At 54.6% G+C, this 14939-nt stretch overlaps 1 protein-coding gene across 2 annotated transcripts in view; it reads right to left on the bottom strand.

Moving 5' to 3' along the window:
- The window catches only part of TJAP1 (tight junction associated protein 1), a 475927-nt gene that overhangs the window by 84585 nt on the left and 376403 nt on the right, over window positions 1-14939 (bottom strand). For both annotated transcript variants that reach the window (XM_078647440.1, XM_078647439.1), the window contains exon 3: window positions 9153-9196. The gene's annotated coding sequence lies outside the window, so the exon portion shown is untranslated. The remainder of the gene's footprint in view (window positions 1-9152; window positions 9197-14939) is intronic.

The following is a 14939-nucleotide window of genomic DNA, read 5'->3' as shown; positions in this document are numbered from 1 at the left end:
CCATCAGCTTCTGTGTCTCCCCGTCAGCCAGCCTTGGCAAGCAGCTTCTGTGTCTGCCGTCTCCTGTCAGCCAGCCCTGGCCAGCAGCTTTTGCCCGTCGCACGTCTCATGTGAGCCAGCCCTTGCTAGCAGATTCTGTGTTGGACCTGACCCTCTTGGCAGGGTCATCCCTAAACTTTTTGCCTTCCTCCAATACTCTCCAATACCTGTTTTTGTTGGTTTAATGACTCTGGGCACTTTACCACTGCTGACCAGTGCTAAAGTGCATATGCTCTCCCTGTATAATGTATATGTGATTGATATACCTGATTGGTTCATTGGATTTACTGTCAGTCCCCAGTAAAGTGCACCAGGAGTGCCAGGGCTTGTGAATGCCAATACTGCTAGTGGGCCTGCAGCGCTGGTTGCGCCACCCACAGAAGCAGCCTTAAAATGTGTCTAGGGTCTGCCATTGCAGAACCTGCGTGCAGTCTGGTACCGTCATGCTGGCTGGGCAAGTGCACACACTTGCCAGCCCCTAAACCTTCCCTTAACTTCATATTAGTCACCCCTATGGTAGGCCTGAGGGCAGGGTGCATTGTAAGTGTAAGGTAGAACATGCCCTGATGTGTGTGGCATGTCCTAATAGTGAATTACTGCCAAATTCGTTCTTCACTATTGTAAGGCTACCAGTTCCCTTCTAGGCCAGATGGGCTGCTGGAATTATTACACTCTATAATCCCAGCAGGCTCAGGGAACATGGTAGAAATTAATGTTTAGTATGCCTGAACTCAGAATAATAAAATACTTCTTTTAGTAAAGTTTATTTTAATATCCTGTGTTTGCAAATGCTACTTTTAGAAAGCTAGCATTTGCTTGTCTAACCATTTCAGCCCGCCTCTGCTTTTGTGTGTATCTGACTGTCTGAGTTGTGTGAGTGACAGGGCTGGGAGTTGACAGGTTGTGAATAGCAGGATGACACCTTAGTGGGTGGTGGGAGTTTCCCCTGAATGATGCATCAGGCTGTGCTCTGCCCCCACAATGCTGGCTCCGCCCTCCTGGGGAGCGACTGATGACTCAGCCTGCACCTGGCCCAGGAAGGACCGAAGCTTGTCAACAAAGTGCTCAAGCTGCCCCTGTCCTCACAATGCCGGCTCCGCCCCCCTGGGGAGCGGCTGATGTGCCTGCCCTCACACTGAATGCAGAAGCAGAAGTACCCACCACAAGTGCTCAGGAGCTGAGAGTAGTTATGCAGAGGCCCCCCTGGCCAGTGAGAACAAAAGAAACTGTGTATAAAAGTAGGAGCCCTGCTCCTTGTAAATCAGAATCCTGTTTTACCACAAAGAACCTCTGCCCGAATAGAAGGAGAAGAAGACGCTGGAAGGACTGGCCTGCTGCTTGCCTTGCTGAGGAAGGAGAGGAGAAGACTTTTTGAAAGACTTTGCAGACTTGTGCTCTAAACATTCTCCAAGGGCTTGATTGAGCTTGCCCCCTGAACTGAACCCCAGGACCAGTGGGTTCTCCTGTGCTTTGGCTCGTCCCCTGCCTGAGGCCAAGTATTTCCTCCCGCCGGAGGTGAAATCTACCCCCTCTCGCCCCCTCCCAGGGCCGTGGTACTCGGGAGCCAGCCTGCCCTCTTGCCCTTGAGAGCCTCGCTCCACCCGGAGTCGCTCTCTGCCCCAGGGCTAAGGCCGGCCGCTCCTCTACCCCTGCCTGTCTTAACGGAGCGCCTGAGCGTGATTTTGACCCCTCCCGCCGGAATCCCGAGGACGTGAGCCATCTGTAGCCTGGACGGCCGCCCGTGCATTGCCTTTGCACCCGGTCGTCCCGCTGTGCTCTGCCCCCAGGAGAGGCCGCGCCGCACTGAGAAGGGAGCCCCCTCGCTGTACCGTCGGTACTGAGGGCCCCCTGTGCTGCGTGTCACCCCCGGAGATCCTCCGCTGTCAGAAGGGATCCCAAAGTGCTAACCGGACCGAGTCGCGCTGCCTGTGCCGACTCGGCCCAACCCCATCAAAGAAGAAGTGATCGTGTGCTTTTGAAGTCCCCCCGGGCTAGGGGCCCGCAACGTTTGTTTTCCCCTTTGGCCGTCCCTGCCTGCGAGTGCCCCAGGTCCTGGAATCAGCTGTGGTGCGAGCCGCCCTTTCCAGCTGACTCGCACCGCTCCACGAGACCCGGCCGGGCCGATCGCGCCCCACGCCAGATGCGTGAGACTTGGTAGGGTGCCGTGATTTCTCCCGTGTAGAGTGCACAGAAGCGCTGCGAAGCGCACAGAGGGCCTAAGACTGGCCTAAGGTCCCTGGAACCGGCCCAGGAAGCGAGAGCAAAGTCATTTGGGACAGAGAAACTTGCCAAGAAGGAATTTTAACAGAAACATCCGTTTTAAAGACTGAAAGTGCAATTTAACCTACAACAAAGAACTGTTGGTGGAACATTTGAAAGAGAAGCTTGCCTATTTACAACCTGTGGTGCACCAGAAACGTTATTTGGTCTTGTGATAAGTCTGACCTAAGAGATATATATATTTTTACATAAAGAAGCGTATTTTTATATATTTACAGCCTGGTGTCCATTTGTGGGGGGATTGGTATATTTTACTGTGTGTGTGATTACAAATGCTTAACTAACTAACGCCTGAAGATTAGCCTTGGCTGCTCACGCCACGCACCTAGAGGGTGAGCAAGGGTAATTCTAAGGGGTCATCCTTCGCCCTGACTTAGAGGAGAGGGTCCCTGCTTGTCACAAGTGCATACTTGCGCCAACCAGAGACCCCCAATTCTAACATTCTGCGTCTGTCTATCGTATGTTTCCTGTCAACCAGCCCTCACCAGCAGCTTCTGTGTCTGCCCATCGCATATCTCTAGTCAGTCAGCCCTGGCTAGCAGCTTCAGCCCATCTATGTCTCCTGTCAGCCAGTCTTGGCCAGCAGCTTCTGCGCGTGACTGTTGGCATTACATGTCTGCTATCAGCCAAAGCTGCCCATCAGCTTCTGTGTCTGCCCGTCAGCCAGCCCTGTCCAGCAGCTTCTGTGTCTGCCCGTCGCACGTCTCCTGTCAGCCAGCCCTGTCCAGCAGCTTCTGTGTCTGTCCTTAGCACGTCTCATGTCAGCTAGCCTTGGCTCGCAACTTCTGTGTCTGCCTATCTCACATCCCCTGCCAGCCAGCCCTGGCTAGTATCTTCTGCCCATCGTATGTCTCCTGTCAGCCAGCCCTGGCCAGCAGCTTCTGTCTGCCTGTCCTAGGTCTCCTGAGCATCCAGCCCTGGTCAGCAGTTTCTGCGTCTGCCCATCGCAGGACTCCTGTCAGCCAGCCCCCGCAAGCAGCTTCTATGTCTGGCCATCACATGTCTCCTTTCAGCCAGCCCTGGCTAGCAGCTTCTGTGTCTGCCCGTCGCATATCTCCTTTCAGCCAGCCCTGGCCAACAGCTTCTGTGTCTGTCCCTCGCACGTCTCATGTCAGCCAGCCCAGGGCCACAGCTTCTATGTCTGCCCGTCAGCGTTGCATGCCTGCTGCCAGCCAGCCTTGGCAAGCAGCTTCTGTATCTGCCCGTCGTACGTCTGCTGTCAGCCATCCCTGGCTAGAAGCTTCTGTGTCTGCCCGTTGCACGTCTGCTGTCAGCCAGCCCTGGTCAGAAGCTTCTGTGTCTGCGCGTCGCACGTCTCCTGTCAGCCAGCCCTGGCCAGCAGCTTCTGTGTCTGCCCGTCACACGTCTCCTGTCAGCCAGCCCTGGCCAGCAGCTTCTGTGTCTGCCCGTTGCACGTCTGTCAGCCAGCCCTGACCAGCAGCTTCTATGTCTGCCCGTCGCACGTCTGCTGTCAGCCAGCCACGGCCAGCAGCTTCTGTGTCTGCCCGTCGCACGTCTCCTGTCAGCCAGCCCTGGCCAGCAGCTTCTGTGTCTTCCCGTGGCACGTCTCCTGTCAGCCAGCTCTGGCCAGCAGCTTCTGTGTCTGCCCATCGCACGTCTCCTGTCAGCCAGCCCTGGCCAGCAGCTTGTGTGTCTGCCCGTCGCACGTCTGCTGTCAGCCAGCCCTGACCAGCAGCTTCTGTGTCTGCCCGTCGCACGTCTGCTGTCAGCCAGCCTTGACCAGCAGCTTCCGTGTCTGCCCGTCGCACGTCTCCGGTCAGCCAGCCCTGGCCAGCAGCTTCCGTGTCTGCCCGTCGCACGTCTCCTGTCAGCCAGCCCTGGCCAGCAGCTTCCGTGTCTGCCCGTCGCACGTCTCCTGTCAGCCAGCCCTGGCCAGCAGCTTCCGTGTCTGCCCGTCGCACGTCTCCTGTCAGCCAGCCCTGGCCAGCAGCTTCTATGTCTGCCCGTCGCACGTCTCCTGTCAGCCAGCCCTGGCCAGCAGCTTCTGTGTCTGCCCGTCGCACGTCTCCTGTCAGCCAGCCCTGGCCAGCAGCTTCTGTGTCTGCCCGTCGCACGTCTGCTGTCAGCCAGCCCTGACCAGCAGCTTCAGTGTCTGCCCATCGCACGTCTGCTGTCAGCCAGCCCTGGCCAGCAGCTTCTGTGTCTGCCCGTCGCACGTCTGCTGTCAGCCAGCCCTGACCAGCAGCTTCAGTGTCTGCCCATCGCACGTCTGCTGTCAGCCAGCCCTGGACAGCAGCTTCTGTGTCTGCCGTCTCCTGTCAGCCAGCCCTAGCAAGCAGCTTCTGCCCATCGTATGTCTCCTGTCAGCCATCCCTGGGCCACAGCTTCTATGTCTGCCCGTCAGCGTTGCATGCCTGCTGCCAGCCAGCCTTGGCAAGCAGCTTCTGTGTCTGCCGTCTCCTGTCAGCCAGCCCTGGCCAGCAGCTTTTGCCCGTCGCACGTCTCATGTCAGCCAGCCCTCACCAGCAGCTTCTGTGTCTCCCCATCGCATATCTCTAGTCAGTCAGCCCTGGCTAGCAGCTTCAGCCCATCGTATGTCTCCGGTCAGCCAGTCTTGGCCAGCAGCTTCTGCGCGTGACTGTTGGCATTACATGTCTGCTATCAGCCAAAGCTGGCCATCAGCTTCTGTGTCTGCCCGTCAGCCAGCCCTGTCCAGCAGATTCTGCGTCTGTCTATCGTATGTCTCCTGTCAGCCAGCCCTGGCCAGCAGCTTCTGTGTCTGCCCGTTGCACGTCTCCTGTCAGCCAGCCCTGACCAGCAGCTTCTATGTCTGCCCGTCGCACGTCTGCTGTCAGCCAGCCACGGCCAGCAGCTTCTGTGTCTTCCCGTCGCACGTCTCCTGTCAGCCAGCCCTGGCCAGCAGCTTCTGTGTCTGCCTGTCGCACGTCTCCTGTCAGCCAGCCCTGGCTAGTATCTCCGGCCCATCGTATGTCTCCTTTCAGCCAGCCCTGGCCAGCAGCTTCTATGTCTGCCCGTCGCACGTCTGCTGTCAGGCAGCCACGGCCAGCAGCTTCTGTGTCTTCCCGTCGCACGTCTCCTGTCAGCCAGCCCTGTCCAGCAGCTTCTGTGTCTGCCCGTCGCACGTCTCCTGTCAGCCAGCCCTGGCCAGCAGCTTCTGTGTCTGCCCGTCGCACGTCTGCTGTCAGCCTGCCCTGACCAGCAGCTTCAGTGTCTGCCCATCGCACGTCTGTCAGCCAGCCCTGGACAGCAGCTTCTGTGTCTGCCGTCTCCTGTCAGCCAGCCCTAGCAAGCAGCTTCTGCCCATCGTATGTCTCCTGTCAGCCATCCCTGGGCCACAGCTTCTATGTCTGCCCGTCAGCGTTGCATGCCTGCTGCCAGCCAGCCTTGGCAAGCAGCTTCTGTGTCTGCCGTCTCCTGTCAGCCAGCCCTGGCCAGCAGCTTTTGCCCGTCGCACGTCTCATGTGAGCCAGCCCTTGCTAGCAGATTCTGCGTCTGTCTATCGTATGTTTCCTGTCAACCAGCCCTCACCAGCAGCTTCTGTGTCTGCCCATCGCATATCTCTAGTCAGTCAGCCCTGGCTAGCAGCTTCAGCCCATCGTATGTCTCCTGTCAGCCAGTCTTGGCCAGCAGCTTCTGCGCGTGACTGTTGGCATTACATGTCTGCTATCAGCCAAAGCTGGCCATCAGCTTCTGTGTCTGCCCGTCAGCCAGCCCTGTCCAGCAGCTTCTGTGTCTGTCCTTAGCACGTCTCATGTCAGCTAGCCCTGGCTCGCAACTTCTGTGTCTGCCTATCTCACATACCCTGCCAGCCAGCCCTGGCTAGTATCTTCTGCCCAACGTTTGTCTCCTTTCAGCCAGCCCTGGCTAGCAGCTTCTGTGCCTGCCCGTCGCATATCTCCTGTCAGTCAGCCCCCGCAAGCAGCTTCTGTGTCTGTCCCTCGCACGTCTCATGTCAGCCAGCTCTAGCAAGCAGCTTCTGCTCATCGTATGTCTCCTGTCAGCCAGCCCTGGGCCACAGCTTCTATGTCTGCCCGTCAGCGTTGCATGCCTGCTGCCAGCCAGCCCTGGCCAGCAGCTTCTGTGTCTGCCCATTGCACGTCTGCTGTCAGCCAGCCCTGGCCAGAAGCTTCTGTGTCTGCGCGTCGCACGTCTCCTGTCAGCCAGCCCTGGCCAGAATCTTCTGTGTCTGCGCGTCGCACGTCTCCTGTCAGCCAGCCCTGGCCAGCAGCTTCTGTGTCTGCCCGTCACACGTCTGCTGTCAGACAGCCCTGACCAGCAGCTTCTGTGTCTGCGCCTCGCACGTCTGCTGTCAGACAGCCCTGACCAGCAGCTTCTGTGTCTGCCCATTGCACGTCTGCTGTCAGCCAGCCCTGGCCAGCAGCTTCTGTGTCTGCCCATCGCACGTCTCCTGTCAGCCAGCCCTGGCCAGCAGCTTCTGTGTCTGCCCATCGCACGTCTCCTGTCAGCCAGCCCTGGCCAGCAGCTTCTGTGTCTGCGCGTCGCACGTCTGCTGTCAGCCAGCCCTGGCCAGCAGCTTCTGTGTCTGCGCGTCGCACGTCTGCTGTCAGCCAGCCCTGGCCAGCAGCTTCTGTGTCTGCACGTCGCACGTCTCCTGTCAGCCAGCCCTGACCAGCAGCTTCTGTGTCTGCCGTCTCCTGTCAGCCAGCCCTGGCCAGCAGCTTCTGTGTCTGCCCGTCACAAGTCTGCTGTCAGACAGCCCTGACCAGCAGCTTCTGTGTCTGCGCCTCGCACGTCTGCTGTCAGACAGCCCTGACCAGCAGCTTCTGTGTCTGCCCATTGCACGTCTGCTGTCAGCCAGCCCTGGCCAGCAGCTTCTGTGTCTGCCCGTCGCACGTCTGCTGTCAGCCAGCCCTGACCAGCAGCTTCTGTGTCTGCCCATCGCACGTCTCCTGTCAGCCAGCCACGGCCAGCAGCTTCTGTGTCTGCCCGTCGCACGTCTCCTGTCAGCCAGCCCTGGCCAGCAGCTTCTGTGTCTGCCCGTCGCATGTCTCCTGTCAGCCAGCCCTGGCCAGCAGCTTCTGTGTCTGCCCGTCGCATGTCTCCTGTCAGCCAGCCCTGTCCAGCAGCTTCTGTGTCTGCCCGTCGCACGTCTCCTGTCAGCCAGCCCTGACCAGCAGCTTCTGTGTCTGCCCGTCTCATGTCTCCTGTCAGCCAGCCCTGGCCAGCAGCTTCTGTGTCTGCCCGTCGCATGTCTCCTGTCAGCCAGCCCTGGCTAGCAGCTTCTGTGTCTGCCCATCGCACGTCGGCTGTCAGCCAGCCCTGTCCAGCAGCTTCTGTGTCTGCCCGTCGCACGCCTCCTGTCAGCCAGCCCTGACCAGCAGCTTCTGTGTCTGCCCGTCGCATGTCTCCTGTCAGCCAGCCCTGTCCAGCAGCTTCTGTGTCTGCCCGTCGCACGTCTCCTGTCAGCCAGCCCTGGCCAGCAGCTTCTGTGTCTGCCCGTCGCATGTCTCCTGTCAGCCAGCCCTGGCCAGCAGCTTCTGTGTCTGCCCGTCGCACGTCTCCTGTCAGCCAGCCCTGACCAGCAGCTTCTGTGTCTGCCCATCGCACGTCTCCTGTCAGCCAGCCACGGCCAGCAGCTTCTGTGTCTGCCCGTCGCACGTCTCCTGTCAGCCAGCCCTGGCCAGCAGCTTCTGTGTCTGCCCGTCGCATGTCTCCTGTCAGCCAGCCCTGGCCAGCAGCTTCTGTGTCTGCCCGTCGCACGTCTCCTGTCAGCCAGCCCTGACCAGCAGCTTCTGTGTCTGCCCGTCGCACGTCTCCTGTCAGCCAGCCCTGACCAGCAGCTTCTGTGTCTGCCCATCGCACGTCTCCTGTCAGCCAGCCACGGCCAGCAGCTTCTGTGTCTGCCCGTCGCACGTCTTCTGTCAGCCAGCCCTGGCCAGCAGCTGCTGTGTCTGCCCGTCGCATGTGGGCAGGTAGAAGGCCTCCTGACTCTTCAAACCCTTGCAGGGTGCATGGCAGTCTCACTCGGATAGGCCATCCAGATGCATGCAATTAAAATGCAGCAGCCTTGGTGTAAATGCGGAATTCATTCATCTGCAAACTATTCCTTATCGTATGAATGTCAATGGGTGTCTGTTCACGAAGCAGTAAGTGTTCCAAGGTCTGAGTAAGGTTCAAACAGTGCTCACTGAACTGGCTTCATTCAAAAGTGAGGGAGTCTGAAGCGTGCGCTTGGCTTCATAATAGCTGTTAATAATAAACACTGAGAAACCAGCTAGAGAGTCAAAATAGAAAATTAGGCTAGTAGTAATATTTCACCACACTTCAACCTAAAACATTCCTAAGATGGTTATTAATGGTCTGATTGTTACAAACATATTTTTTGAATAGTTATATCAACTGATAGTACAATTACAACAACTTATAACACTTTTGTCGAATATTTCATATTCAGTTATCACCAATGAGCTTTAAATAAGGCAGTCACAGGTCAATAATATACTGTCTTGGCCTTAAGCCATCAACATGTTTCAGACAGATGTTCAGACTTAAGAAGAACTTCTTCAGGACCTCAACCTCTCAGACTTGTATGTATGTCCAGAGATCAGGGCAGGAATACAAAGTATTTATACAAATCAGTTCTGAATACACAAGGAGAAGACTTCAAATGAAATTAAAATAGTGCATGTAAATCTATTTTATCTGATTGTTTTACGAAGTATATTAAAATTTCCTGGGCAGTATTCAACAGAACAGAAATACTGTGGAGACTGTATTATTAACTGCAATACGGACACACGGTTTTCATAGAATGAAACGGGAAGACACTGAAGTTAATGATTTAACTGGAGTAGGCAGTAGGAGTCTTCCATTGCATCAGAAAAACTTACCAGGGGCAGGTCAAGCAGAGTGGACGTTCAGTCAGTTCGACTCCCTATAAGCAAGAGCAGAAAACAGCTGATTAAGGAAAAACCGAAGCACATTTGTCGATTCAGCTTCACATGTCAAGAGACATAACTATTCCTTCTATATACACAATTTATTTAATGACCAGTGGCCCATCTGAGAAAGGGCATGTTCCTTTTCTATAAGACTAACTTCTCGAATGAACCAACAAATCACCACCGCAAAACAGCCAACCCGCTCAAAGCAACAGAGGTAGACATACAACACCTTATCGTCCAGTCGGATGGGACTGCACAATTATAGCAGCAAATATCACATTTTAGGCTATTACGACACAACCCACCATCCGCCACAATCTGCTGCTTTCTGAAATTCTTCTTATATCCAGCTCAACTGGATGGTCATAAAAAAGCCCCACACCCACATTATATTTTAATGGGCTATATTTCCTTTTCCAATTGTGCTTTGGGTTAGACTCCTTGGTGCTAACCATAAGAAAAGCTTTAAGGGGACTATTGACAAAGGGAAGAGGGTGGTTGACACTCTGGGGTGACGCAAGAAAGGGAAGTAGCATGTTGCAGAGGTGCGCACCTTCGGATTATCTGGGAAGATGGCAGTTGGGCACTCTGGGGGTGACGTGAGACAGGGACATTCCATGTTCACCAGTGGTAAGCACCATGGGATTATTTGGGAAGAGGGTGGCTGACACTCTGGGGCGACGCGAGACGGGGACACACCACCCTTCTGCTACTCTCCTCCGACTCCTTCCCTTATAAAAACCACCTCTTTCCCACCATTCTACCAGTCCACCATTCCCACAGCTCTCCCTGGATGGCCACCCACCTATTCACAGACACTATTAACATCCAACACACCACCTCCCACAGCAACATCAACCCCACCCCTCATCTACACCAACCTCACATCACCTCCTGCTCCTCTAGAATATCTTGCAACCACACCGCCATCAACAGGATCAACTCACCAACCACCTCCTCTCACCCAACCACTACCAAGGTTCCAATGGTAAACCTTATCAAAGCCAGCCCCCTTAACAGCTTGGATACATTCCAGTGCTTTCCACAACCTGTGACTGTGACTCTCCTGACTCGATCAGAGGAGGTCGCTCCCTCACGCTCCCAAGAACTGGTGACCTGAGATAGCTGAGCGCCTCAAAGCAGATAAGCGGTATCGCAGCGCCTGCCAGCCGACTCTGACCACCGCATCTGCGCTCCGCTCGCTCTGCTGCCTCGCATTGCGCCATTACACCCCCGCATTGCTGCCGCTGCCTGCTTTGCTCAATTTGCATATTTAGTGCTGCTCAATTCACGCTGCGCATTGTCCTGTAACCATTGGTGTATCTTTAAGTATTTGTGCTCGATTGTGCCTTTGATTGTGCCCCAGTCTCGCCCAGTTTCGATTCTGAACTGGTGCAGCCATTTTGTTTGTTGTTGTGATTCCCAGCCCGTAGCTCCACCCCGATTCCCGCCTCCCAGCAGACCCTCCCTCCACATATGACAGATGCCGTTCACGCGCAGCGGTCGCGCCCCATGCGCGCCGAAGGTGCGCCAAAGGTAAGCCCGTCTACGCCCGTCCGCGCCTGGACCGCGCCCAGCGCCAGACACCCTGGCCGCCGTAAAATCCTCTCCACCCGCATAACATACGACGCCGCTACCCTCTCTGCCCTTAATATGCTACCAAGCCGCCCCAGGACACACCCATGGTCCCTTCGCCTGCCACTACTGCAAATTCGCCTGCATCAAGACCCACACCAAATCCAGACTCTCCAAACACAGCTCCGACTCCAACCACCTGAAGTGCATCCTGCTGAATACCCGCTCGGTCCACAGACACGCCACTGAACTCTGGGACCTACTCGACACTGCATCGCCGGACGTCGCCTTCCTTACAGAAACCTGGATGAACGCCTCATCAGCGCCTGACATCGCCATTGCCATCCCGGACGCTTACAAGATCATCCGAAAGGACCGCCTCAACCAAACAGGAGGAGGCATCGCCATCGTCCATAAGAACACCATCCGCATCACGACCAGCTCCGACGATAACCTCGCTACCGCCGAACACCTTCCCTTCCAAATTCACACCGGCCCCAGGACCACACTTAGAGGCACCCTCATCTACAGACCACCAGGAACCCGCACACAATTCAACGAAGACATCACTGACTTCATCAGCCCACATGCCCTAACCTCCGAGAACTACATTCTGCTGGGAGACCTCAACTTCCACCTGGAAAATAAAAACGACAGCAACACCACCACCCTTCTGGACAACCTGGCCAATCTCGGACTCAAACAACTTGTTGACACCCCCACCCACCTTGCCGGACACACGCTCGACCCTATCTTCACCTCCAGCAAACATCTCCTTCGATCACACCACAGGTCTCCATTGGACGGACCACAGCTGCGTTCACTTTAGCTACAGAAAGACCTCGACCCACAACTCCCCACAACCTATCCCTCGAAGAAACTGGAACAAAATCACCACCGACCAACTCTTCACATCGCTTAACCAAAACCCTCCTGCCATATCATCGGACCCAAACCAAGCTGCCACCAAACTCACACAATGGATCACCCACAGCGCTGACGAACTAGCACCCTTGAAAAACCACCAGATCAAACAAGGTAGCAAAAAGGCCCCCTGGTTCAACGATGACCTTAAGAAATCGAAGAAGTTATGTCGTACTCTAGAGAAAACCTGGAGAAAAAACCCAACCACTGACAACCTGACCACCTTCAAGGACACCACCCGCAAACACCACTAATTGATCCGATCCACCAAGAAATCAGCATTCAAGGATCGACTCGACAATAACGCCCACAACAGCAAGGAACTATTCAGCATCGTCAAAGAACTTACCAACCCCACCGCAGACACCAACGACATCACTCCTTCCCAAGACCTCTGCGACTCTCTATCCTCTTTCTTCCACAACAAAATCGCCGACATACATAACAGCTTTGAAAAACAGTCCGAAGAACAATCCACTCCATCCACCTTCCAACTAAAACAGCACCCTCACAACCTTTGCGCCTGGAACCCAATCACTACTGAAGACACCATCCGCCTGATGAACTCCATCCATTCAGGATCGCCAACCGACCCATGTCCCCACCACATTTTCAACAAAGCAGAATCCATCATCGCACCCCATCTCCGCGATGTCATCAACTGTTCCTTCAACTCCGCTACCTTCCCAGAAAGCTGGAAACATGCTGAACTCAGCGCCCTTCTGAAGAAACCCACAGCAGACCCGTCTGAACTTAAGAACTACCGCCCCATCTCGCTCCTCCCTTTCCCTGCCAAAGTCATTGAGAAAGCTGTCAATAGTCCGCTCTCCGCCTTCCTTGAATCCAACAATTCCCTCGACCGCTCACAGTCCGGCTTCCGAGCCAAACACAGCACCGAAACCGCCCTCATCGCAGCTACAGACGACATCCGAACGCTACTGGACAACGGAGAAACAGCTGCCCTTATCCTACTTGACCTCTCCGCCGCCTTCGACACAGTCTGTCATAGCACCCTCATACAACGCCTCAGCAACGTCGGAATACAAGGAAAAGCTCTGGACTGGATCATCTCGTTCCTCGCCGGGAGAACCCAGAGAGTCCGCCTCCCCCCATTCAAATCTAAGGCCACCGAAGTCCTCTGCGGCGTACCACAAGGATCTTCACTCAGTCCCATCCTCTTCAACGTTTACATGAGTCCCCTCGCATCCATCGCTCGACAACACAACCTCAACATCATCTCCTACGCAGACGACACCCAGCTGATCCTCTCCCTCACCAATGACCCAAACACCGCCAAAACCAATCTACACGAAGGAATGAGAGAAGTAGCCGAATGGATGAAGAACAGCCGCTTAAAGCTAAACTCGGACAAAACGGAAGTCCTCATCTTAGGATCATCCCCCTCTGCCTGGGACGACTCTTGGTGGCCACCGGCCCTGGGTACAGCACCCATACCTACAGATCACGCCCGTAACCTGGGCTTCATCCTAGACTCCTCCCTCTCGATGACCAGACAAGTCAACGCCGTCTCATCATCATGCTTCAACATCCTTCGCATGCTCAAAAAAATCTTCCGTTGGATCCCCACCAAAACAAGAAAGACAGTCACCCACGCACTGGTCACTAGCCGACTGGATTATGGAAATTCCCTCTACGCCGGAACCACAGCCAAACTACAGAAAAAAACTCCAACGCATCCAAAACGCCTCAGCCAGGCTCATATTGGACATCCCCCGTCAAGCTCACATCTCCGGTCACCTGAAAGACCTCCACTGGCTCCCCGTCAACAAGAGAATAACGTTCCGTCTCTTCACCCACGCACACAAGGCCCTCTACGACCTAGGTCCCGAATGCCTTAACACACGACTGTCCTTCTACACACCCACCCGCCAACTACGATCATCTAATCAAGCCCTCGCCGCAATTCCGCGCATCCATAAATCCACCATGGGAGGAAGATCCTTCTCCTACTTAGCGCCCAAAACCTGGAATTCTCTCCCCACTCACCTCCGCCTTACTCAGAACCACCTCTCCTTCAGAAAGCAGCTAAAAACCTGGCTATTCGATAAGTAATGTACACACCCTCCCTCAAGCGCCTTGAGACCCTCTGGGTGAGTAGTGCGCTATACAAATTCCTGAACTTGAACTTGAACCTGGAACCCCCTAGACACATAGTCACTAACTCCATGCTTGTCACTATTAAAGCTGAACTGCAACTGATTCAAGCTAAATATTCTCAAACTAGTTCTTTAACTAGTTCTTATCACCACCAACCTCGAACAGAAGTGGTCCTCACACCTCTACTCACCTCCTGACTAACACCCAAATCTCCAACTGCCACTCTGTCTCTATTTCTGTTTACACAGGGATGTTTCACCCTTGTTGGAGTTCCAAACCCAACCTTAACCACTCCTCCCGCCCCAATAGGTTTGAAGTACCGAAAAATATATGATCCCTTCCCAACAATAATCATTACATTACCAAGTCCCTTATCATTACAAATAAGCAGTCGGTCGGCAGTGTAGAAGGTTCAAGCGTTTATTAGACAAACACAAACTCTGCCAGAGGAGCTCCTTGCGACCTGACCCGAAAGGTCCGCCAAGAAGACTGCTGGCACATTATCAGCACATCACATATATACAATTGCGTTGGCACCGGCATGGCCTAACATGGAAAAATACAAATTGGTACAAGCTAGTACAGTAATAGGAAAGCCCATATAAGGCACACAAAGAGCTCCTGATTTCGCTCAGGCAGCAAGGTCAGACGGGTGACTCCCTTCTGTCTTCTCAGAGACAAACCACCCTGCGCCCCTCCTGGAATGTGCGTATCGGCCCTTCCTCGGCTAACTACGACCTTGCCGGGCCTACCGAGCTGAAACAGCAGTTTCTGCAACAGTTGGTTTCTTTCCCAGGAGCAGGGCCTTTAGAGCTAAGGGAGAATAAGGCCTGTGCATGTACGATATTAAAGAGGGCCATAATATGGTATTCATATTGCGTAACGTGGCATGAAGCTAAGTGAAAGAAAATACCGTAAATACTAATTATGCATGTCTACAGTGTGAGTTTAGTGACACCATGCTAATCTAACATATCGATTATCAATACTACGTGATCAGGAATCGATTCTGGTACCTCAAACCCTCCTTTTAGCGTGGTGGCGCTAAATGATAACAGACATCTACTCCTCAAATATTTCTTCATCGATGATCATCATACCATGTACCTCTTTCTG

This window comes from Lissotriton helveticus, chromosome 6, assembly GCF_964261635.1.
Source record: "Lissotriton helveticus chromosome 6, aLisHel1.1, whole genome shotgun sequence".
Lineage (NCBI taxonomy): Eukaryota > Metazoa > Chordata > Amphibia > Caudata > Salamandridae > Lissotriton > Lissotriton helveticus.
This window is presented reverse-complemented; position numbering and strand designations above follow the sequence as displayed.